The sequence below is a fragment of the Leguminivora glycinivorella genome, chromosome Z, assembly GCF_023078275.1.
Source record: "Leguminivora glycinivorella isolate SPB_JAAS2020 chromosome Z, LegGlyc_1.1, whole genome shotgun sequence".
Classification (NCBI taxonomy): domain Eukaryota; kingdom Metazoa; phylum Arthropoda; class Insecta; order Lepidoptera; family Tortricidae; genus Leguminivora; species Leguminivora glycinivorella.
In genome coordinates this window covers 42511967-42536374 of record NC_062998.1, presented here as the reverse complement: position 1 = coordinate 42536374, position 24408 = coordinate 42511967, and the positions used below count along the sequence as shown (strand labels likewise).

General features: G+C 35.1%; 1 protein-coding gene across 8 annotated transcripts in view; it reads left to right on the top strand.

Moving 5' to 3' along the window:
- Positions 1-24408, top strand: part of LOC125240795 (neuronal PAS domain-containing protein 2-like) — a 113649-nt gene that overhangs the window by 34705 nt on the left and 54536 nt on the right. Inside the window, exon 2 of one of the 8 annotated variants that reach the window (XM_048148892.1) lies at positions 22729-22881. The exons of the other annotated variants lie outside the window; for them this stretch is intronic. The gene's annotated coding sequence lies outside the window, so the exon portion shown is untranslated. The remainder of the gene's footprint in view (positions 1-22728; positions 22882-24408) is intronic. 8 annotated transcript variants of the gene reach the window in all.

Here is a 24408-nt window from a genome sequence, read left to right as displayed (position 1 = left end):
TATTTATACCCCATTTTTTTGCATTAGAGAGAACGTAAAAGCACGAAATCTTTTATATGAGACATTTTTGCCACAACTGTCATTCATCTACTGTCAGTATCCTAAGCAAACATTTTAATAAAATACTCTATTGTTTTCTATACTAAAATTATAAAAGTGTGTTTGTTATTTATATATCAACTAGCTTTTACCCGCGGCTTCGCCCGCGTAATAAAAGTATTCATTAAGATTTTCATTTGGATCCGTAGGGACCGTAGGTTTCTCTGTAGGTATATTTATCTGCGATTATTTCGATTGCACATAATACTTTTGCTTGCAATGATTGTAGAAATATTACACATCGACCACAGCGTAGGTAATTCTATATACGCTGGGGAAACCTTTATAAACATCCCACATAGCCCGTATTTCGACACTATGATCGGTGGGTAAAAAGTACTTTTTTCTATTATCCCTTACAATTTTTTACATTTTGCTTATACTTATCGCAAACGTAATCTTCAAGCAAGCAAACAACGATCGTCTTAGAGCACATTGATTGTAAGAGACCGCCGACCGATTATCCGTATCCCTCTAACGATACCCATATTATCCGTATCCGTATCCGTATCGCTATCGCTAACGCTATCGCTATCGCTATCGCTATCGCTATCGCTATCGCTATCGCTATCGCTATCGCTATCGCTATCGCTATCCCTATCGCTATCCGTATCGCTATCCCTATCGCTATCCCTATCGCTATCCCTATCGCTTTCCCTATCGCTATCCCTATCGCTATCCCTATCCCTATCCCTTATCAAGATGTTTAATGATATAACACTTTAAGTTCTCGCGCTTTGTACACATATTTAAAGTCACATACAGGTCGAACGCGATTAATTTTATTAACATTGTCCCGGATATTTATATAAATTAATATCGGGTAGTTTTGTGTTGTTTACATCTCCGGTGACATTTTGCTGGGACGTCAGTCTTCCGCGACCACGGCCACGTGCAACCTGGCCGAAACGTTGGGAAAAAAGGTAAAAATAATGTTAATAAAATTAATCGCGTTCGACCTGTATGTGACTTTAAATATGTGTACAAAGCGCGAGAACTTAAAGTGTTATATCATTAAACATCTTGATAAGGGATAGGGATAGGTAGACAAATAAATATAATCTACCCGCTTTTAGTTAATGTTTATTTCCCACCATGTTTATTTTAAAGGTAAAAATAATGTTAATTAATCGCGTTCGACCTGTATGTGACTTTAAATATATGTTTAATGATTTCTTATCAAGTGCTAAAATATAAAGTTTCATGGTTTTATCATTTAAAATTAAGAAATCCCATACAAACTTTCAACCTCTTTTTCAACCCCTTCATCCCTTTTTTTCGAAATAAAAAGTAGCCTATGTTCTGTCTCAGGGTCTAAAGATTGTCTGTTCCAAATTTCATCAAAATCGGTTGCGTGGTTTAAGCGGGAAAGCGTAACAGACAGACAGACAGACAGACAGACAGAGTTACTTTCGCATTTATAATATTAGTATGGATTCGCATTTATAATAATATTAGTATGGATAATCCTTACAATTATACATTTAATTTGAAAGTATTTGTTTTAGTCTGTGTTATTTAAAATTTCCTAATTTAGTTCTGGAAAGGTTGCATATTAAAAAACCTAAAGAAGCAGACATTTGGAACTATCGGTTCATTTTATGAGCTGTCAATGTTGTCAATGGTATTTATTTATTTATACATATTAGGTACGTTATTTTTTGTATTACCGTATAGAATTTTATGAAACGAGCTGTTATTTTATTACTTTATTATTAATATTCTATTTTGTGCTGTGTGTTTGGTGGCATTCGACTGTGATAGCTGCAATGGATCAGCTAGAGGTAGGCCCAAGTAGCTTTCAAAAACACCGTCACGTATTCCGCTGAATGTTAGTTTCTCGAATAAATAAATAATCACTCCAATTTTGCTTAGCCAAATAATCAAATGACGCGGTTGATATACCTACGGGTGCAATAAAAAAAACTGAAAAGAACTAATATTGACCTATTATGTTCTCGTTCTGGTTAAAATTCTTAACATATAATATTTGTCCTAAGAAGATAGGTTGACAACGACTGCTTCTTTGTTTATCAAATTTCCAATTCTAAAAAACCGGCCAAGAGCGTGTCGGGCCACGCTCAGTGTAGGGTTCCGTAGTTTTCCGTATTTTTCTCAAAAACTACTGAACCTATCAATTACAAAACAATTTTCCTAGAAAGTTTTTATAAAGTTCTACTTTTGTGATTTTTTTCATATTTTTTAAACATATGGTTCAAAAGTTAGAGGGGGGGGGGGGCGCACTTTTTTTCCTTTAGGAGCGATTATTTCCGAAAATATTAATATTATCAAAAAACGATCTTAGTAAACCCTTATTCATTTTTAAATATCTATCCAACAATATATCACACGTTTTGGGGTTGGAATGAAAAAAATATCAGCCCCCACTTTACATGTAGGGGGGGGGGAGGTACCCTAATAAAACCTTTTTTTTTTCATTTTTTTTTTGCACTTTGTTGGCGTGATTGATATACATATTGGTACCAAATTTTAACTTTCTGTGCTAACGGTTACTGAGATTATCCGCGGACGTACAGACAGACAGACATGGCGAAACTATAAGGGTTCCTAGTTGACTACGAAACCCTAAAAAAACGAGGTATAGAGATGGTTGGCCCATCCCAATTATAGTATAGACTGAAGTTTTTAATAACAATTGAAAATCAACATTTCTTGTTACTTGCTTATAAATAAATAGCGTCTTAAGTAGACGCTAATACCGGGATATCCTCTACCTCATCCATGTTTTTTCTTTGCTGATTTTATGAGTAAAAGTTCTCATTAGTTCAGGTAAACCGTGACCCGCAATTATAATGGCGCTTATGAAACTTAGATTTTGATTCAAAATATTGTCCGTCTGTCGGTCTGTCTGTCACATTTCTAAATATCTCGAGAACTAGTTATGCTATCGACTTGAAAATTTGAATAATATGTATGTACATGGTTAACCTCTATAAACTGAAAGTATTTTTTTTTTATTAATATTAATTATAGAAAATGGCCAAAATGAAAGGGGGCCAACTGTAAATGTTATATTACTAGGTCAAGTGGGGTATCGTTAGAAAGAGCTCAAACCGTACATATCAAAACTATTTTTTATATTTTTTAGTAGTAAAAAAAAAAAAGAATTATGAAGGAAAATGTAAAAGATAATAATTGAAAGTTTGTACGGATACGGAATCTTCGGTGGGCGAGTCCGACTCGCACTTGGCCAGTTTCTTGACCCGAAGTGGTTTTTAATCTTATTGGCTCCAAAAGTCAAGTAGTTAGTTTTATCCATACTAATATTATAAATATGAAAGTGTGTGTCTGTTTGTTTGTCCGCCTTTCACGGCAAAACGGAGCGACGAATAGACGTGATTTTTTAAGTGGAGATAGTAGAAGGGTTGCAAAGTGACATAGGCTACTTTTTGTCTCTTTCTAACACGAGCGAAGCCGCGGGCAAAAGCTAGTTTCATATAAAGGTTTTAAATAGTCTTGCGTGACAGTATAGGTACAAATACTAAAATAAATACCTGGCACGTTTGCATATACGAGTAGGTAACAGCGTGTGTTACACGACACGGATGTGCACTCTTCATCGGCTCCCGGCGCTGGGCGGAGCCCGTAGACAAGTGGCCAATCACTTAGGCTCCTCACTGAGAGAAATTTGCATTGTGAATTTAACAAGTTCGACTTGTTGCGGGTTTATCCGTTTTAAACAAAAGTAGGTATTTTAGTAAACGGAATAAATCACAATATTGATGATACAAGTCGAATTTGTTCGAAAAACAAGGTCAAACTTGTTAAAAGATATTTGATTGAATCAGCCAAACATATGTTTAAAACAATACATATGTGTCATGTTGCGTTTATAAAATCGACTTGTTGATTCAAATGACGAGTAACTTGTAGAATGTACTAGTTAAGTACACTTAACAAAATGTAACTTGTTGTTTGAGCCAAAGATCATGTAGGCGCTATTTTAACCAAAAATTGTTGAACGAACATAAAAACTAGTTGTTTTTTCTCTCAGTGCGCGGTGTACAAAATTAACTCTACCGCTCATTTGTATTTATGTAAAGTCACATGACCAAGCTGTTTAGTTTAGCTGTAAAACAATTTAGCTGGATTTGTATACTAAGCGTTTTAATTTTATAGCAGTTTGACATTTCAAGTTTCTAAAATAACAAAATCGCTATAGGTATATAAGGATATCAAAATCGCTGCCATGTTAGCGCCGCGGATGTTAGCGGCTGGCTACTTTTCTACGGACCCTGAGCAAATCCCAGACCAATCAAACTAAGTTTGTTTACAACTCGCCTTCACCTCCCAGGCCGCAATTTCTATGCGTTTATAAATTACCTGCTTGGATTGCTCAATTAACATCAATTTTCTTATTATGTAACGATTGTTGCTCCTCTTTTGTATCATAAGGACCAATTAAGCCTCCAGGTAAAAAATATAGTTAACTAGCGCATTCTGTACTAATAAGTATGACATTCTAATTGTTACGGACAGTGTCTTTATTTATTGTTTTTTTTATTATACTTGAATGTTTTCTTGGTCTGCAAACAATTAGAATTATAATAAAAGTTTTATAACCTACTCGCTCCATCATAAATAAAACCGGTCTAGTGCGAGACGGATCCCCATCAAGGGTTCCGTAGATACTTGCAATAGTTAAAATCTTCTCACATAACTCTAATGAGTCTAAAGACGACTAGAAGTATGTGTACGCATTATTGTTTATAACGTCATCTCTCTGCGAATACCCTAAGAACTAATTTGCGGGACCCAAGGGACCTGTATAGTATTTTGGTTATTCAGGGATAATTATTTATACGTTTACTGAAAGGACTGTGGTGAAAGGATTTTACCCTAATTTTTTTATTATTTACGAACAATCTTCGAATATGCGAACTTCTTTATGAGGTTATGACCCTGTACAATATTAGTCCCACACGTCGCCACGATGACATCTTTCGCTTGTAAGACAGCTTTAATTATCATCTTCCATCATCGCTATGCGCGTAATTGATGACCAATTAGTATTCGACCGCGAACTGATGGCGGGCTGAAAGCGAATATTAGGTCCGAGTAACACTAAGAACGATTTCAAGAAAGTATTTCTAAGTACAAAATGCTTTTCATATAAAATACATAATTACATACATACATACATTCACGCCTGTATCCCATAAAGGGGTAGGCAGAGCACATGAAACTACAAAAAGTCTCAGTGCCACTCTTGGCAATAAAAGGGTTGAAAGGAAACGAAAATTGTGACATTGCAGTGACAGGTTGCCAGCCTCTCGCCTACGCCACAATTTAACCCAAAATAAAAAACTAAAGCCCACTTAAGACGCTACAGGAGCTTTCATATAAAATAAAAAACTAAAGCCCACTTAAGACGCTACAGGAGCAGGAGCCCCCCTTTCAATTTGGGAATTCTAGTTTAATATAATAGTGTTATTAACTAGATTTATCGAACAAAAATTTTCCATTAAGAACAACTCTGTTAAAAGATATTGCAAAAAAATCTTTAAACTCGAGCTTAGGCTCTCGACTGTTTCCTCCTTAATAGATAACTGTTTCTCGAATAAATAAATAATCTCTCTAATTTTGCGAAGCAAACAAGCAAATGACGCGTTTGATATAAAAACCTACGGGCGCAATAAAAAAATATTCGTGTTAGCTTAAATCTTGGTAATCTCTAACAAAAGACCCATTTATTCGTCTGGTTTGTAAATAGAGATGTACCCAGTGTCTTCTGGGTTTTATGACTCGATTGTACAAAAACCAAACAGCAAGTATCACCGCATGTTCTGAATATGTTCCGTTTCCATTTTATCGAGAAATAGGAACATGCTCTCACCGTCTCACCTTAAGACGCTACAGGAGCGAAAATGCTAAAATGGAATATTAGTTTTAGTTTTAATTTTAGTTAAATATACAAAATGTTATATATTAACTAGATTTATCGAAAATAAATGTCCATTCATCAGAACAACTCACTTAAAAGATATTGCCACAAAATCTAGGTTCTGCTCTCGACTGTTTCCTTCTTCAAAACTTTATCAATCGTAACGAAATTTGAAAATCTGAATAACAATGAAATAATCTGTTTCGGACCGTTTAGTTTTTTTGGCTGATAGTCACTAATTTTGAATACCACACCTTTTTTACGCCATAATCAATAACGCTGTTTTTGGAAAATTTTGATGGGCTCTAGCGTCTTTAAAAATAAGAATATCAAAAAAATCAAAACGGTCCAACACGGATAAAAATAATAATAATCTGTGTTGAAAAAATCATTGCTTTATCATCAAAAACCAGGGAGGAATGGTCGAGATTGTTTACGTATTGAGAATTGACCCCTCCTGTACCCTGTAGCGTCTTAATATAAAAATAAAATAATCCATCGACACGAGAAGAAGAAGAATGCTTTTCATCACACCAACTGGTAAAGAGCTCTTTAGATAGTTTGAAAATGCATTTTATGTGCATTTATTTTAGTGCAATGTAATTGCATACAAATTTGGACTTGATACCTGAAGCTAGAGTAGGATTGACCTGGTGATTTTGAATGTCAACAAAAATATGATGTAAGTATGAATGTCTGATGTTCTAGAGTTAATATTTTCTTCGTGTTGGTGTGGTGAAAAACGTGGGTTTCACTCGGTGGCAAAATTTGTTTAACCTACGTGCCTTGAAACCCTCGCAACGCTCAAGATTCCACATTCGTGAACCACTCTCGCTTGCGGTTCAATATAGAAATCTCCGCTTACTCGGTTACTCGGGTCTCCGGTTACTCGGGTTGTAACAGCAATTGATGTAACATCTATCGCAGGTGTATGGTGTTTTTTTAGAAAAAGGTTACGAATAAAAAAACTAACTATGCTATTCTGTTTCCTATAATGGACCTACCTATTTGCCGAAGTTAACGGAATTCAATAAAAACACGGTGTATAGTTGTCTGAGTACCTGCAACACAAGCTTTCTTGAGCTTACCGTGGGACTTAGTCAATCTATTTAAGAATGTACTGTTACAAAAAAAAACTAAAAAAAATGCATTTTTTTCCAAATTCCAAAGTAGCCAATTTTCAAAGAATAAAATAAACTAAAAAAAATACCTACATTGTTAGGTATATAATATTTGTCAAGTAGTACATACATTTCAATACTGCCGTATTCAAACAAAGTTTTTAAGATTAGACTATGATGTTACAGTGATATGATACCGATCCGTCATTGTAAAAATAGACGCTTCTTGAAACATAATCGCCATTTCTACATGGACATATCGGTTCCTTATTGCATATTGCATCTAGAACTACTGGCGTTTATTAAAGTTCAAATTATCTTTTAGCTTTTATACGTAACAATCAAGAGAAATGCGCTGGTTGTTTCCGTGTTAATCCTGAACTGAACATCGGTAGCATATTTGTAAGCATGCATACTCACTACATTTTATTTTTATTATAGATGACAGGGCTTATGCATATTGCCTTTTCTATGGAACTCGCGAATTTAAGGACACATACTCGTATTATTTTGAAAGTTTAATGTTACATCTAGTTTTAATGGTTTTAAAAGACGGCATAACTGCACTTAAAGCTATAGGAGCTACGGAAACATTAGCCAACTTTCCTTTTAGTCAAATCAGCTTACGCCGTGGCTTGCGTGGGCGACGGTCGCGCGATGGTCGCGCGACGGCGATGCGACGCATACTAAATCAAACCTTATCGATATGGAAGCATGAGACGCGACGGCGACAGTCGCGCGACCGTCGCCCACGCAAGACACGGCGTTATTGTTAATATCTGTTAATACGAATTTGAAGGGTAGGCGTACGGCTAATATGGAATTAATACTAGATCTAGGTGAGTGACGTCGCGGTCAACTCATTTTACTTTATAATTTATATCTGACTTAGGTATTAAATAGAAATTGAATTCGTTCTGACCACCATCAGCAGTTCCACTGCACCAAATGTCACTGTTCTTATAAAAACATAAAAATCACCATATGTATGCTTTTCAGATTTGAGGAGTTCCCTTGATTGACATAAAAATGCGACCAATCAGTATGCATATAAGAATAAGAATAAGAATAAGAATAGTTTATTTTCTAAAGGTTTTACAATCTTTAGTTACCATATACATTCAATCATTTTTTTTTCAAAATCGGTCCAGTAACGACGGAGATATCGTGGAACAAACATAAAAAAAACATACAGACGAATATTGGGGCGGCGGTCAAAAAAAATCTATACGCCTAACTGATCTACCTTAATAATAATTTTAAAGTAAATTGTCGGACATGAAAATGTGCCTATAGGTGATTTTATGAGATAAATGGGATATGTAATGTAAGTACTACAAAGTTGCAGAACCTATTTTTTCCATGTGACTTGGCGATCGGCGATCGTAAACGGCGATAGCGAGTGGCGTGCTATATTTAATCTTGGCAGTGATGGCAATGAGATGCACTCTGCGTAAACGCAGACCGGGCGGCGTATGCACTCTTTTCTTTACAAATACTCAGTCAAACCCAAATTGTCAGAAAACTTATTAGAACATTCTAAATTCCAATAATTATATCTGCGATCATAATACGACGACGCGACGAACCCACATTAAATTTGGTGATGGGTTTTATCACTCCTTTCTATTTTCTTTCTGTGGGTGTCCTAGAAGTCGATCAGAAAACTTATTATAACATTCTAAATTCCAATAATTATATCTGCGATCATAATACGACGACGCGACGAACCCACATTAAATTTGGTGATGGGTTTTATCACTCCTTTCTATTTTCTTTCTGTGGGTGTCCTAGAAGTCGATCAGAAAACTTATTAGAACATTCTAAATTCCAATAATTATATCTGCGATCATAATACGACGACGCGACGAACCCACATTAAATTTGGTGATGGGTTTTATCACTCCTTTCTATTTTCTTTCTGTGGGTGTCCTAGAAGTCGATCAGAAAACTTATTAGAACATTCTAAATTCCAATAATTATATCTGCGATCATAATACGACGACGCGACGAACCCACATTAAATTGGGTGATGGGTTTTATCACTCCTTTCTATTTTCTTTCTGTGGGTGTCCTAGAAGTCGATCAGAAAACTTATTAGAACATTCTAAATTCCAATAATTATATCTGCGATCATAATACGACGACGCGACGAACCCACATTAAATTTGGTGATGGGTTTTATCACTCCTTTCTATTTTCTTTCTGTGGGTGTCCTAGAAGTCGACTGTGGGTTATGCGTTCTATAGTGGTATTAGTGGTGCAACCTATATTTGCAATATCTCAATTTCATGTTCTTTGACCTCTTTAATTACTTGGCCTACTTGTTTTGAGAATTTAGAGGTTACAGAAATTCACATAAGTCAAGTTCTAATTTCAAATATGAACCCGATTCAAATTTAATAACTTCTTACTGTTTTCCGGTTTGGATAAGACTATTATTTCGCGTTGCAACGACATATTAAAATAAAATAAAATAAAATAAAACGACCGACGACCGGTCTGGCTCAGTCGGTAGTGACCCTGCCTGCTGAGCCGCAGTCCTGGGTTCGAGTTCCGGTAAGGGCATTTATTTGTGTGATGAGCACAGATATTTGTTCCTGAGTCATGGATGTCTTCTATGTATATAGACCCTCGTGGCCTCACTCCAACAAACCAGTCTCGTAGCTCATTTTCGACGGACCGCTTCCACTAAATGCGCCTCAAATTTGCCAGGGCTATAATTGGTAACTTAGGAAACTGAACGCCTTAATAATAATAAAGCATGCATGTGCAAATACTCTTAGGGCCACTTGCACCAATGAAAATGTTGTAAACCCTCGGGTTAACCCACCATTTTCGTTGGTGCAAGTGGCTCTTAGATAAAACATACCCAGTCACTAATATTTTTTGTCATTTTTACTTGTGACGCTTTTATCGTACATAGTACATACAGAAAGTGCGAAGTATTTGTGTGCTAACGCTGCTGTCGCGCTGGTCGCAGCTAGTTCTAGGCAAGCAGTTTTAGTACCTTTTTCTAGGTCATTCACCGTCACTACGCTTACATTACTTTGATTGTATTCATATTATATTTTACAAAGTAAAAATATTGAATTAATACTTACGAGGGTTGTTCCGAAAGTTGTTAGCTGCTAAGGCTCTACTCATGCGATTTGAATAAATGTTCTTCTATTCCGTGGGATATTTCAATATCCCAATAATTATGAGACTAATGCGAATAATTAATTATATATTTTTTTACCAAAAGCTGTTTTGCATGGAATTTCTGACTTCTTAGAAATAATCGATTTTTTTCTATAATTTATCGAATTTGGTACTTATCTAAATAGTTATATGGACAAGCTTGGATCCCCCGGATTGATCAACTGTGTCTTTCCATGCATGAATTACTAGACGTAGGGTTTATTTGATGTAATTATTTGTAAACATCTGATATTCATGGTTTTAGGGCATGACTCATTTGTCACCCTCCACTGTCACTATTATATTTACGTAATAAGCTCAATTATACGTAGTAAATAAACAGTAACAATTCTCAATTAGTACCTACCACCTATAAATACTCTTGCAATTAAAAAAATATATTATATCACAGTACCTACGAAAGAGTCTGAAGAATTGATCATAAATGTTCTCGTTGGTTAGGCGTCGACGCGTTCTAATTAATCAAATATACTAATATTATAAATGGGAAAGTGAGTGTGTCTGTTTGTTTGTCCGTCTTTCACGGCAAAACGGAGTGACGAATTGACGTGATTTTTTAAGTGGAGATAGTTGAAGGGATTCAGAGTGACATAGGCTACTTTTCGTCTCTTTCTAACACGAGCGAAGCCGCGGGCAAAAACTAGTAAAAAATAAACTAATCTCTTTATAAACCCAAATCTACATCAACTTAGTCAGTAATGAAAAATCCCTCAAAACAGTATAGCAAAATACAAATCGCATGAATACAACCGGAGTAGCTAAAAACTTTCGGAACAGCCCTCGTAACTGCAATTTGATGCCGTGGATATTTAAGAAGGAACATTACAACAATTACGCAACGCAAACACTTCGTGTTCCAAATCTCATGCGACTAACTTTCTTCATAAGAAAGGCAAATTTGAGTGTTCAAAAACATAAATATGAAATAAGAGCTAAGTTAAATATTGTAGTAATATTGCTTGACTGGTTGTTGACTTCAACGACAAAAGAAGTGAGATCTAAATATGACAAGTTCAATAGTTCGGCCAAAATATTTATTTATAACAACATATATTATAATTTCTTATTATAACTCAGAATACCTACTAATTATATTGTAGCATTTGTAGCCTATGGTCTGACTAGGCTAGTTCTCATATATTTACGTCATCATATATTTTTATTATGTTCGATGGCTAGTTTCTACCAGCAAGTCAAAATTTTGAAATAATATAATAAGAACCGACAAGTAAGTAACATTTTTAGAATACGCAAAAGTGTAAAGTACTTAGGTATTGAAGTCATCAACACAGTCAAGTCAAGATATCTTATACGCCTAATATGGCATTGGCAGTATTGACACTTAAGACCTTTACAACAATGTCCGCATTTTACAAAAAAAGCCAAAAACTGGATCGACAAAATACCGGTTCAACATAGAAACTACTTAACGTTTTCATTCTCATAAAAACGTTTGTGACCTGTAGAAGGATAACATACAAAAAGCAAATCGAGTTCAACCGTAGCATAGACTTACGCTGTCGCTGCAGTCAATTAATGATACAACAATACAATACAATAATTTATTAATAACACCAGTGTTACATGTCAACATCTTATAGTAGTACATTGTGTAACCATACTTAATTGTAGGTAAAACATTAAATTACATTTTACATTTCGCACAATTCACTTATTGGATAGTAAGTATAACAATGAAATATTTTTTTAAATTATTCCATATTGCACAGTGCACACGCAATTTATCGTCACACAACGTTTTAAATATTACAACATATCTTAAATTGGTCAATCGAGGTGAAAGTTATTTTTAATCTAGTAATACAAACCAAGATCATAAATATTTCTCCAAGGAGCATAAAACCCGAAAAATGTTTAGAATTGATCTTCTATAACGTATGTATTATAAACATAGAAAGAATCGCCGAAACGTACGAAAAGTAAGAAACACTAATCTTCCTTGCGTTATTCCGGCATCCTGGGGTCCACTGTGACAACTAATCACAAGATTTGGCGTAGGCAGTAGTTTTACGAAAGCGACTGCCATCTGACCTTCCAACCCAAAGGTAAAGAACTAGGCCTTATTGGTTTCCTCACGATGTTATCCTGCGCGCGCAAATATTATGTGCGAAACTATCTACTACTAATGCTTCTTTCTCGCAGAATTTTTAGAACAATTTTCATACTTCATTTACCTGCTGTTTTCTGCTATTCATATAAAATCCACTGTGGAAATTTATTTTGATTATCGGGTTCGAAGTACCTATAGGTACTTCGAAGTTAGGATCTTCAGGTGGTTCGCCTAGGTTACGCGAAGCTTAGGCTGTGTTAGATGGCGTTACATCTGCAAATTATCAGTCTTATTTTTTTTTGTGAAGTCGTACAGGCACTTATATACTTTCAAGTATGCTTCGCGAACATTTAATATTAAAATTGACGTATTAAAACAAACATTAAACTATTCATTGTAACGTAAATCCCCTTAATGTAGACAAATTGACTATTTTACACTATTTTTAAGTACCACTCACACATGCAAACAGATAAGCTAAGTGATTCTGCCCCCATTGAGTTTGGGCTTGTAATTTTTATGGGTATCTATATTAGTAATTATTTAGCAAAATTTTGGCTCTCAAAACTTTATAGTTTTTGTGTAAAAAAATAAAATCGAAGTATTGTAAAATATTGTACAATTATCAGAAACGATTAAATGACAATAATTACATTTTCATTATGGCGCAAAAAATGCCGCTTAAACTTTTTGATTTTTTTTTACTTAAGGTACAGCGGGGAAAATCTCGACTGGGAGGCAAATGTAACTGGTTAATTTTTTCCATGTTTTACAATGTTTGCATTATCAAATAGGGTGTCCAGTGTCCACCGGTTATAATTATATGGTAAGCGTGTTCAGTGGATACCTACATGTAGAACTCAACATCATAGTGTAATAATGGAAAAAATGGATTAGTTACAACTCCCCCCCAGTCGAGATTTGCCCCGCTGTACCTTACTTCCAGGTTAGAGACCGCTTCAATTTTTTCAACCACCAGAGCGTCCGGTAATATGTATTTTTTTTTTCAAAATTTTAGCTTAGAGTATACATGGAGAAATCTTTATATCAAATTATTTTACGTATGTACATTCTCTTGAACCATTGTAGTATAAAACTCAATGATACTGGCCACCTAAATTTCGCTTGGTCGTTTTTTTTAAATTTTTCTTTTTAAACCTAATGAAATGTAAGTGGTCAGTAACATGTACGTTTAATTACTGCGTTTTATAATATAGCGGTTCAAGGAAATCAACACTCGTGAGTGTTGTATATAGGCAAAGTGGCAATGGCAACCCTAGCGTAAAAGTGACTAATGAGTCTAATGACAATCAAGTGCGGGTAGTTCGACTCGAAGATACAGCTAGAAGATGTTGAAACAACTCTCCGCCAGTCCACCTGTGACCACAGACGTAAAGTCACGTTCGAAAGGTCGGGTTAAATATAAACGTAAGTTTTACGCGATTAAGGGCCGGTTGCATCAAACCGTCTGTCACTGTTAAAGCGTTCGTTAAATTTTATTCTATGGGAAGTTCCATAGACGTCTACTGCGTGACGATGATGTGTCTGTCAAACGTGGTTGATGCAACTGGCCCTAAGTCTCGTTTTAATTTAATCTTCTTCTCGTGTCGTGTCGATTGTTTCAAACTGTGCGGGCCCAAAAGGTAGCGACATTTATCGCCCTATCTGTTTTAATTTAATAATATGAGTGTAGATGATGTTACTTTAAATCAATTTATTTAATTTTTAGCGAAATATTTTTAAATTAAGTAAAAGAAAAACTTTTTAAATAGGTACATGTCCGTTCGTGCGGACATTAATTTGTCAATATATTATAGTTGAATTATTATAAAAAATAGTGCCGAAACGAAATCTTCAATTCATAATACTTTTTCTCACGTACGAGTATATAAGTTATACCCGACCTCACTCAACATACAATTGGTTTATTTCATATAGGTATGCGTTATTATTTCAAACAATATACCCCACAATGGTCTGATTATGCACCATAATTTATAGAAGGTGAATTTCAAATACCGATGACGTCAGCAACGCACCTGCTGACAACAATGTGAGTTGAAGTTGTACGGCGCGGCGGGTGTGAATCTTAAAATACTATCTATTCCATCATTGGCCTTTTGCGTCTATTGTAGACAATTTATGGTGTACATTCAGTACATTACACTGCTCCGGACAGAATTGTGGAAACAAGGAGATGGCCTGAACCTGCTGTCTCAGCTTAGGTGTTATATCACATAGAAAAGCCGAGACAATTCGTGTGGACACAGGTCGACTGTATACTCATTCTCGTACTCATACTCATGTATTCGTAATATTTTTACATACTACACTACAGGACACAGTTGCTTTACATAAAATAAGATGAGGTAGGCAAGCATGGTCGCGCGATAAGTGATAAAACATCGCACTTACAAATACCTAGTGCGATGGGGACGGCCTGATGTTTTATCATTTATCGCGCGACCATGCTTGCCTGCCAGGTAGTTATATCAAAATTATAATAGTTTCAAGTAGGCTGCAGATAGTTAAATATGTCAATCAATATTAGAATAGAGCGTCTTACTTACATAATATTAAATTAGAACTGATTCAATGTTTGCTTTTGGTACAAGCCGGAGTCCCCTGATCAGTTTTTTTTAAAGACAACAGAAAACTAGGTGTAGCCTTTAAAATAGGTAGTCAACGTAGGTCAATGTTACTAGTAATAGTCGTAATGCATCTTTCTATTTCGGGCCGATAAAACGGTCGGCGGAGGCGCCGGGTACCAATTTAGATGCACTCACTTTTAAGTCGGGTTGTGCCTATAAATATGTACTCGTAGCCATTTAAAGTCCAGCGTGTGATAGAAGCTGTCGTGATTGATGAGCATTGCTTTTTTAGCCTATATCACCTATACTTAAGTATCGTCTGATGATTCAAGGTTGGTGTGAATAAGTTTGCCCCGATGTGATGTCATTTCATATTGATCGGAAGGAATCACTGGTCGAATACACATTAACAAAGGCATTGACTGCATCATTTATTTACAAGTTTTTTTCATCATTTATTTTAGTTTGTTGTCTTTGACGGATTAATCGACCGTTGGCGTTGAACCTGCGGTACCACTGTATACGTCGTTGCGTCGTTGGCGTGGAAAAGGTTGAATTCCCATACTAAACTTGTAATCTAACGTAAGCAAGCCTGCCGCTGCAAAAGAGTAAGCAGATATTGCAATGTGTCAATATAATATGATGCGATAAATTATACTAGAGATTTTTCCGTGTATTATTAACGAAAAAGCAGTAACAGACAAATTGAGAGCACGTAAGTAAAAAAAATGCCGAGCAGCAATGTGTGCAGTACCCATATAACCATAATCGGTCGCCGTTCCTACGCAAATCCTCCTATTTTGTGTACACACAGGTCTTCGGGTCTCAATGCTTAGTCGCAGTACGGTCGACGTTTAGTCGCGGCGACCCAAATGGGGACGATTGGTAACAGGCACAAATGGTCACAAAAGTGACAGAAGTGTGCACTACGCGTGCACACATTGTTACCGTTTGGCGACTACTTTCCCAAAATCATTCGTTCATTTCATTCTTTTCAAATGGCGACTGTCAGAGACGTCAAAGTAAAAAATAAATAAAATCATTTGACATTAAAATGTAATGGCGTAAGAATTTGTTAAAGATAAATATTGTTTGCATTTGTAATATAATGTGGGCTAATTACCATGGCCAATTAAATTGCTCGAGTGATTTCATAAAATAAGTCTAAATTTATCAACGCGCCATCAATTTACCTCAGTTTAACCAGTAATAATATTATTGACTACTCGGTGTTTGCGTGTTATGTATATTGATTGGTGAAGTTTTAGTGCCGCGGTGCATATACTATACTGAAATAATAAAAATAATGCCTAGAAAACCAATAAAGTTGTTAAAATATGGATTAAGACGGTAATATTCCATGTAAAAAACAGTCGCCAAACGGTCACCAAACGGTCGACAAACGGTCGCAAAATGGTCGCAGCGTACACGCGTGACCGAAAGCAGTGAATATTTATTGGATTTTCAAAATGGCTAATGTATTCATTTTTTCCAGGTATCCTCAAACTTTATAAACAATTAAATATGCCGTCGTACTCAGTTGTCCTCACTAAAGAAGATTAAAAAAAAATTGTAACGTGCGTACCGAGCTGCTGGGTTGTAAAGGATCGGGGATCATATTATATACCATAAGGTCTTCTATAGAGCAACTAGTATTTTGCGGCATTTCACAATTGACACTTGTTGAAGTAGTCTTCATTAATATTACTATCAACATTCATTTCAGCGATCTGTACTTCTTTTGTCAAGATTTTTGTATAGCACTTATCTATACATCTACAAATTTGTAATGTTAAAGAGACATAAATAAAACGTAGTAGAGTAAATAATGTGTTTTTTTTTGTAACCCAAACAAAATACTTGTAGATACGAGTGCGGAAAAGAGGAAAATCGATACGAGTAGCGATAAATTAATACACGATCGAAGGGAGTGTTTTAAATCGACACTAGTTGTGAATGTCCTTTTCGCACGTGTATCGTACGACGATTTTCAGTACCTAAATCTAAGCTAAGAGTTTCGACCAGACAAGAAATGAATCATTGCTTGATTTGCTCGCACTACTGCGTTAAAAAAAGCAGCATCTGTACTGAAAAAAACTATCATTGCGCAACAGAAATTCTATTAATATCACAGTAAATAGGTACTCTATTTCATTTGATTCCTACTTTTATTGTGTAAAGCAACACTACACTTCATTTTTATCAATAAGAATTAAAAATTATATATTTAATACATTAAGTAACTATAAAGTGCTTATCTATTTGTATTATCATTCTGCACTTTTCTTAACTTTCCCACATTTCTATAAAATGTCGAAGAGTGCTCAAATGGTCGTCGTCGTTTATTATTATTTAATTCGCTCATATTTAAATGATTCAAAGCAACCAGTCCACAACTTCACAAGACAGTTTGAGAAACCTTCGTATTTCAGATTGTCATTTGCGGATACAGTGGTTTAGGAGCAGTTCGGTAATCAGACCTACACATGTGTGTACAAATTCTGTCAATGTCACTGTCAGAAACCGTTCTGACAGTGACAATGACAGCCACAAATTCGTCCACATGTTGTTACCGTTATGTGTGCAAACGTCGACTAATAAAGTGTCGTTAAAAGTCATTCTGACAGTGACATTGACAGCCACAAATTCGTACACATTTTGTTACCGTAACGAGTGCACACGACGACTACATTTTGTTATTGTATCAATACGGTCGCATTGTTTGCACGACGTTACCACGCGTTATGTCACATTTGACAGTTCAGTGGCGGCGCTCTCATACAATCCAATTCCCACCGAGTTGCCCTAGATGTTCCGCAACAAATACCAACGTTACAAACCACCATTGAAATAAATAAAATATACTTATAATAGTTATAATTAGAACATTACGTATTGCCTCACAAATAATAACACCATTTGCTTAAATTCAAATATGTACCTAAAATTATCGGGCGCGCGAACGCGAAGTGAAGCTACTTATGCCTAAGCTTTCATATTCATTCATGGTCACTCCACACATATACAAAAATCACGCACACGCTGATAAAGACAGCCCGCTCAACTAAACTCCAAAGCAACTCGGCTTCTTATCGAGTTATTCATTTGAATAAAAACCGTAAACAATGCGTTATAAGGTTTATATTTGAAAACACGCACATACACATTCACAAAGTCCGCGCGTGTGAGTGTTTGCCTATAGCGAACTCCTATGTACGTAATTTGGGCGCAACTATCTCTTTTACTCTACTCATAGCAGGATTGAGATGACAGAGAAGTGTGACCGCCATTTGCGAACACATAGACAGCCAAGCGCACAACATTCGATTGCTCGCACTTGTTCATTTGAATTTAAAGCTTCGAGTGAAACAAATAAGATTGATATTACAGTGTAATAATTGCATGCTAAATATTGCCATACTAAAATTATAAATGTATTAATGGGTAAAATTTTATTGTGTTTTGTTATCGCACATATATTTATTTTGAATAAAAGCCTTTAAATATTGATAGTTTCTATTAAAAAACCGAGAATCTTATTTAATTTAAGTTTAGTAATGTGATAATGAACGTTTCTTCAGATATACTTTGTTTGTATGAAAAGGTTTTTAAATTCGTGGGTGAAAATGGAATAATATCACTGCAACACTTGCGTCCCGCTTGTTACCGAGGCTTCGTGTGCTTTCAAATGTTTTGTGTTATTCTCTCAGTTTTTTTATTAAATTGCTCATTACGTGCAATATATCAGTGAAATTTAAATGATTTGGAGTGTTTCGGTGTCGTGTTTTAGTGACAGTGCAAGCCAGAGTTTCAAGGTTAGATACTACCTGTTTTTAAGAGATAGGACTTTCTTTGGTTTGTTTAGTAATGGCAGCGTTAATTTATTTTGACTGTTGTATAATAGATTAGGATTACTTACTAAATGAATCAACACGTTTTTCGACGCAAACATTCGAAATAAAGCAATGTATTGTCACGCGAGGCCGTGATCGTCCAGAGTTAAATATAAGTTATAAGCGGAGAGATGGCTTTTTTAAGCGCTTTCATAGCGGACTGTATGATAAATGCACTTGGATGGGCGCCTAAGGTACCTAATATTAAGGTAGGTTGCGTTTTTTAGGGTTCCGTAGTCAACTAGGAACCCTTATAGTTTCGCCATGTCTGTCTGTCTGTCTGTCCGTCCGTCCGTCCGTCCGAGGATAATCTCAGTAACCGTTAGCACTAGAAAACTGAAATTTGGTACCAATATGTATATCAATCACGCCGACAAAGTGGTAAAATAAAAAAAAGGAAAAAAATGTTTTGTTAGGGTACCCCCTTCCTAAATGTAAAGTGGGGACTGATTTTTTTTCGTTCCAACCCCAGCGTGTAATATATTGTTGGATAGGTATTTAAAAATGAATAAGGGTTTACTAAAATCGTTTTTTGATAATATTAATATTTTCGGAAATAATCGCTCCTAAAGGAAAAAAAAGTGTGTCCCCCCCCCCTCTAACTTTTGAACCATATGTTTAAAAATTATGAAAAAATCACAAAAGTAGAACTTTATAAAGACTTTCTAGGAAAATTGTTTTTAACTTGATAGGTTCAGTAGTTTTTGAGAAAAATACGGAAAACTACGGAACCCTACACTGAGCGTGGCCAGACACGCTCTTGGCCGGTTTTTATTTTTTGCTCTGTGTTGCCTTCCAAATATATTCACGCGCCGCCACTGTGACAGTTAGTTACTGATTTGAAGATTTTGCGACTGAAATGGTTGTATGGGTATAGGTACATACGAGAGTTGAGGAACGAGCTTTTTACATACAATTATCAAAAAATGTCAGAAGCCACATTCAAAAGTTCATAAATTGTGGAACAAGTAAAGCATTGATAGACATACACATAGGTTATACCTTGTCGTTCCCACATAATTCGTTACTTCCCACGTAAGGGTAGTTTTTTTAACAATATCTAAGAGAAGTAGGTAGGTACTAGTTTCTCTCTATTTCCGTTTACAATTCTCAGCAAAGCATTTAGAAAAATTCCTTCGCAACAATCGTTAAAATAATTATGGGACTGCAACTTGAAATAAAAATTACATACCTACGTAAGTAGCTACTCTTAACCGTCATTACAGAATGTGAAAAACTTGAAAATAAGTATCATTTACTGAAAGCAATCATTTTAATTAAAGAAACAGCTGCACCAGTTAAAAGTTACTAATTATATTGGCAGTTAATTAACGTAAAGAAATTCGAAACTGGAGATAAAATAATTACATCCACTGTTAACATCAGCGCAACTAATAAATTGTAAAATTATTTTCTTAGCAGCCAGCTCGGTATAACTGGCACTGAAATTATTTTTTATTTATGGTACGTATAGTTTTCATTCAAAACGGTAAATGACACGAGGTATCAAACATACTTATTTGTTAACTAGTAGGTATCAACTCTGAAGCTGTGCTACTTACTTCCAGAAAAGTTTGTATATTTTAGTATATAATGTTTATTAAATCTTTATCTTTGGGTTACGGTAGTTTGAATTTATAATCTAGTTCATTTAATGTAAGAACCTGTACTACGCCTCTAGGATGCTCCATTTTTTAACCCAAGCTGCTAATACTTAGTGCGGGGCGCAAAAGGCAAATTAGTAGGTATGAATATATGTTGACGAGCTATAGTCCCGTCTGGCAGAAAGCACGAAACTCGGCATGCATTATAAGAATAAATAGAAGTAGAAACACACCGAGAAGTAAATGTTTCCCTTACTTCCCCTCGCGTTTACCTCCATTATTTGTGGAATATGTAAAGATTTTTAATAAACCTGTAAAATATCGGCAATTTTGATACCTCGAATGGTGCAATTTTTTTATAGCACTGGCCACACTTTTGTTTACAATAATTCCGGCTAATTCAAAATAGGAATATAGTTTTCAACTATGAATTTATCTGTCTTTGATTTGAAAAAACTCATATATCGAAATTGTACATTTTGCCTGTCATTCTTTGAAATTATTCAGTGCGAGACGTAAATTTACTTTTTTAAATTTTTATCTTACTTTTTTTTATAATATATTTTTTCCATTTTTTTTTTAAATTACATAAAGCAATTCATTTAAGATACGTTTTGTCAAAATCGAACGATACAATTTTTTTTTTTTCATTTTCATAAAACACCTCGCTACGCTCGGCTTCCTAAGGGATGAAATTTCGATATCCTCGGAAAAAATCGTTTACTTTGATTTCTACTATCACCATGCAAAGCGGCTTGCTTCCATCTAAAAGTGCAGCTTTTGGCCAAAAATTCTCCATAACAAGTATGACTAACCGCCGCCGCGCGCTTTATTGTGCATAAATTAATGGAAATTAAGAAACATGGGTACAATTGAGATAAACATTTTTATTGTTTTGGGGTTTACATCAAGTACATGGTCAGCTCCTTAAGTATTACCGGTTATATAAATTACACTAGCCACAGCCTTAACATAAAACCAACATCATATAAACTTTAAATAGCATGCTCTCCAAACGGACTCTACCTACGTATTGGATTATATTATATCCCCACGCACGTCTTATATTATAAATGACCGGGCTCGATCTACCCGAGAGTTTTACAGACGGAGATACAAATAATAATAATAATCAGAGTGTTGAGATTAGGAAAAAAATAGACAAATGGACGGAAAAAACGAAAAAAATACCTGTGTTTTATTATCTAGTAATCACCGGTTTCCGAACCCTGGTATACAGGACGTCCCATGACAAAACTTTATGCTATTTTACAAAGTTTTAAAAATACTTAAAATAACCTCTTCTTTCAGCAAAATTTCATATCTATGATATTTTGGGTACTTTTCATCCATATGTCACAGCTGTGGGACGCCCTGTATATGACATACAATGCGCTGATAACAAGACAGGGTAATTTGAGAACCTTTGGAGGCAATAGTGATACAAGGCCCGATTCAAACGTTTGAGATATTATTTTTAGTGGCATATACATGAAGTAACGTCAAACAATACGTCATTTTTAGGGTTCCGTAGTCAACTAGGAACCCTTATAGTTTCGCCATGTCTGTCTGTCTGTCCGTCCGTCCGTCCGTCCGTCCGTCCGTCCGTCCGTCCGTCCGCGGATAATCTCAGTAACCGTAAGCACTAGAAAGCTGAAATTTGGTACCAATATGTATATCAACCACGCCAACAAAGTGCAAAAATAAAAAATGGAAAAAAATGTTTTATTAGGGTACCCCCCCTACATGTAAAGTGGGGGCTGATATTTTTTTTTTCATTCCAAACCCAACGTGTGATATATTGTTGGATAGGTATTTAAAAATGAATAAGGGTTTACTAAGATCGTTTTTTGATAATATTAATATTTTCGGAAATAATCGCTCCTAAAGGAAAAAAAAGTGCGTCCGGCCCTCTAACTTTTGAACCATATGTTTAAAAAATATGAAAAAAATCACAAAAGTAGAACTTTATAAAAACTTTCTAGGAAAATTGTTTTAAACTTGATAGGTTCAGTAGTTTTTGAGAAAAATACGGAAAACTACGGAACCCTACACTGAGCGTGGCCCGACACGCTCTTGGCCGGTTTTTTTTATTCTGACTGAATGTTAAAGTTTGAATTGAACCGACATCCGCGTATGCTCGTATATACCAATAGCAAGATTAGCAAAGTTTTAGTTATATTTATGAGAAATCGAGTTCAGAACATTGTAGTTATTAATAACAGGATGTTTAATTACAGAGAGGTGCATGAACTGCACAAAAGGAACGTCAGAAATAGATGCCAAGCGATGCTTCAATGCCATAATTGGTTTCCATAACATAATATGAAAACTTAACTCCGACTCTACAAGCAAAATATTTGTGGTTTAGTACCGTGTGTTTGTACGTATAGGTAGGTAATGCCTTAAGTGCGTTTTCACATTATCCGATCCTATATCAGATGTAGGAAAGCAAGTCAAAGGCAGATTACTCAGACAACGACATATCCATGCTAAATGCTAATATTATAAATGGGAAAGTGTGTGTCTGTTTGTTTGTCCGTCTTTCACGGCAAAACGAAGCGACGAATTGACGTGTTTTTTTAAGTGGATTTATACTGGGGACGCTATTGCTATGTCTTGTATGGGAACCCTGCATTTTATGATTAAGCACTGAGACTTGGCACAGTTGTTCATTGGGTGGCCCTGAGTAGATAAAGATCGGGAGGCATCGAGAGCCCCCCTTAATTTAGGAGGGAGGAGGGGGGGAAGGCTGGCGCCTCCGCGCTTCCTTTGAAACCATATTTCTCTAAAACTATACAAAATAGGGCATGCGATATATCATTTTCGGATAAATGAAGGACGAGGAATTCATTTTTGGAACAAAAAAAATGTATTTTAGAACAAAAATACAAAATAAAATGGGAAAATCTGAAAACGAGATTTTTTTTTATACATATTATTGCACATTTTATGAAAACTGTAATGGTTTTTTCTAAATAAAAAATATTATTTAATAGCTACATTTATCTTATTTTAGAAAATGTATAATTTGTTATAGAAATATATTATAGGATGAGTGATAAAAAATAATTTACATCGCCCGATAGGGTGATTTGAATGCTCATTTCAATAAGTTTTGTCAATGATTTCAGGTATAATCACTATTTTTAACACACGAAAGCCGTAATCATTGTAGTTTATGGCCATTTTAGTGATTAATGTACTTAAAATAAAAAAAAATACAAAAATTTTAAAAAATATTAAAAATGTGATAATTTTTTTAACATTATCCTATTTTGTTCTTTCTACACAATATATATCTAAAAGCAATAAATATTAATAAAAAGCCACATTTATACAGTTTATAAAAATATATAGTTTGTTATATAAATATATTACGAAACGCGAGATAAAAAATAATGAAAATGAAAATTTTAATGTACATCTTACGTTGCATTATTCGATGAGGTGAGGTAAAGGTACTACCCGCTATGCAGTGGAGTTCGTCTAGTAATACAGAAATATACTTATTCTAATAACGTTTACAAATGTAGGTATATCACGACCCAGTACAGAAAATTGTAAAAGTCCTATTATATAGTTTATTTTGATTGTAAAATAAAATTGCATGTGACTTCTATTGCAAAAAAATGTCTTGATGGGTAAAACCGATTTAAGGGGGCCCAAAGGAAGTAACTAAATTCTGCTAGTAAACTAAAAAATCTTCAAGCCTATGCATGCAGAACTGCTTTAGGAGAGGAGAACGTGATTAAGACATTTTTTTGCAATAGAAGTCACATGCAATTTTATTTTACAATCAAAATAAACTATATAATAGGACTTTTACAATTTTCTGTACTGGGTCGTGATATACCTACATTTGTAAACGTTATTAGAATAAGTATATTTCTGTATTACTAGACGAACTCCACTGCATA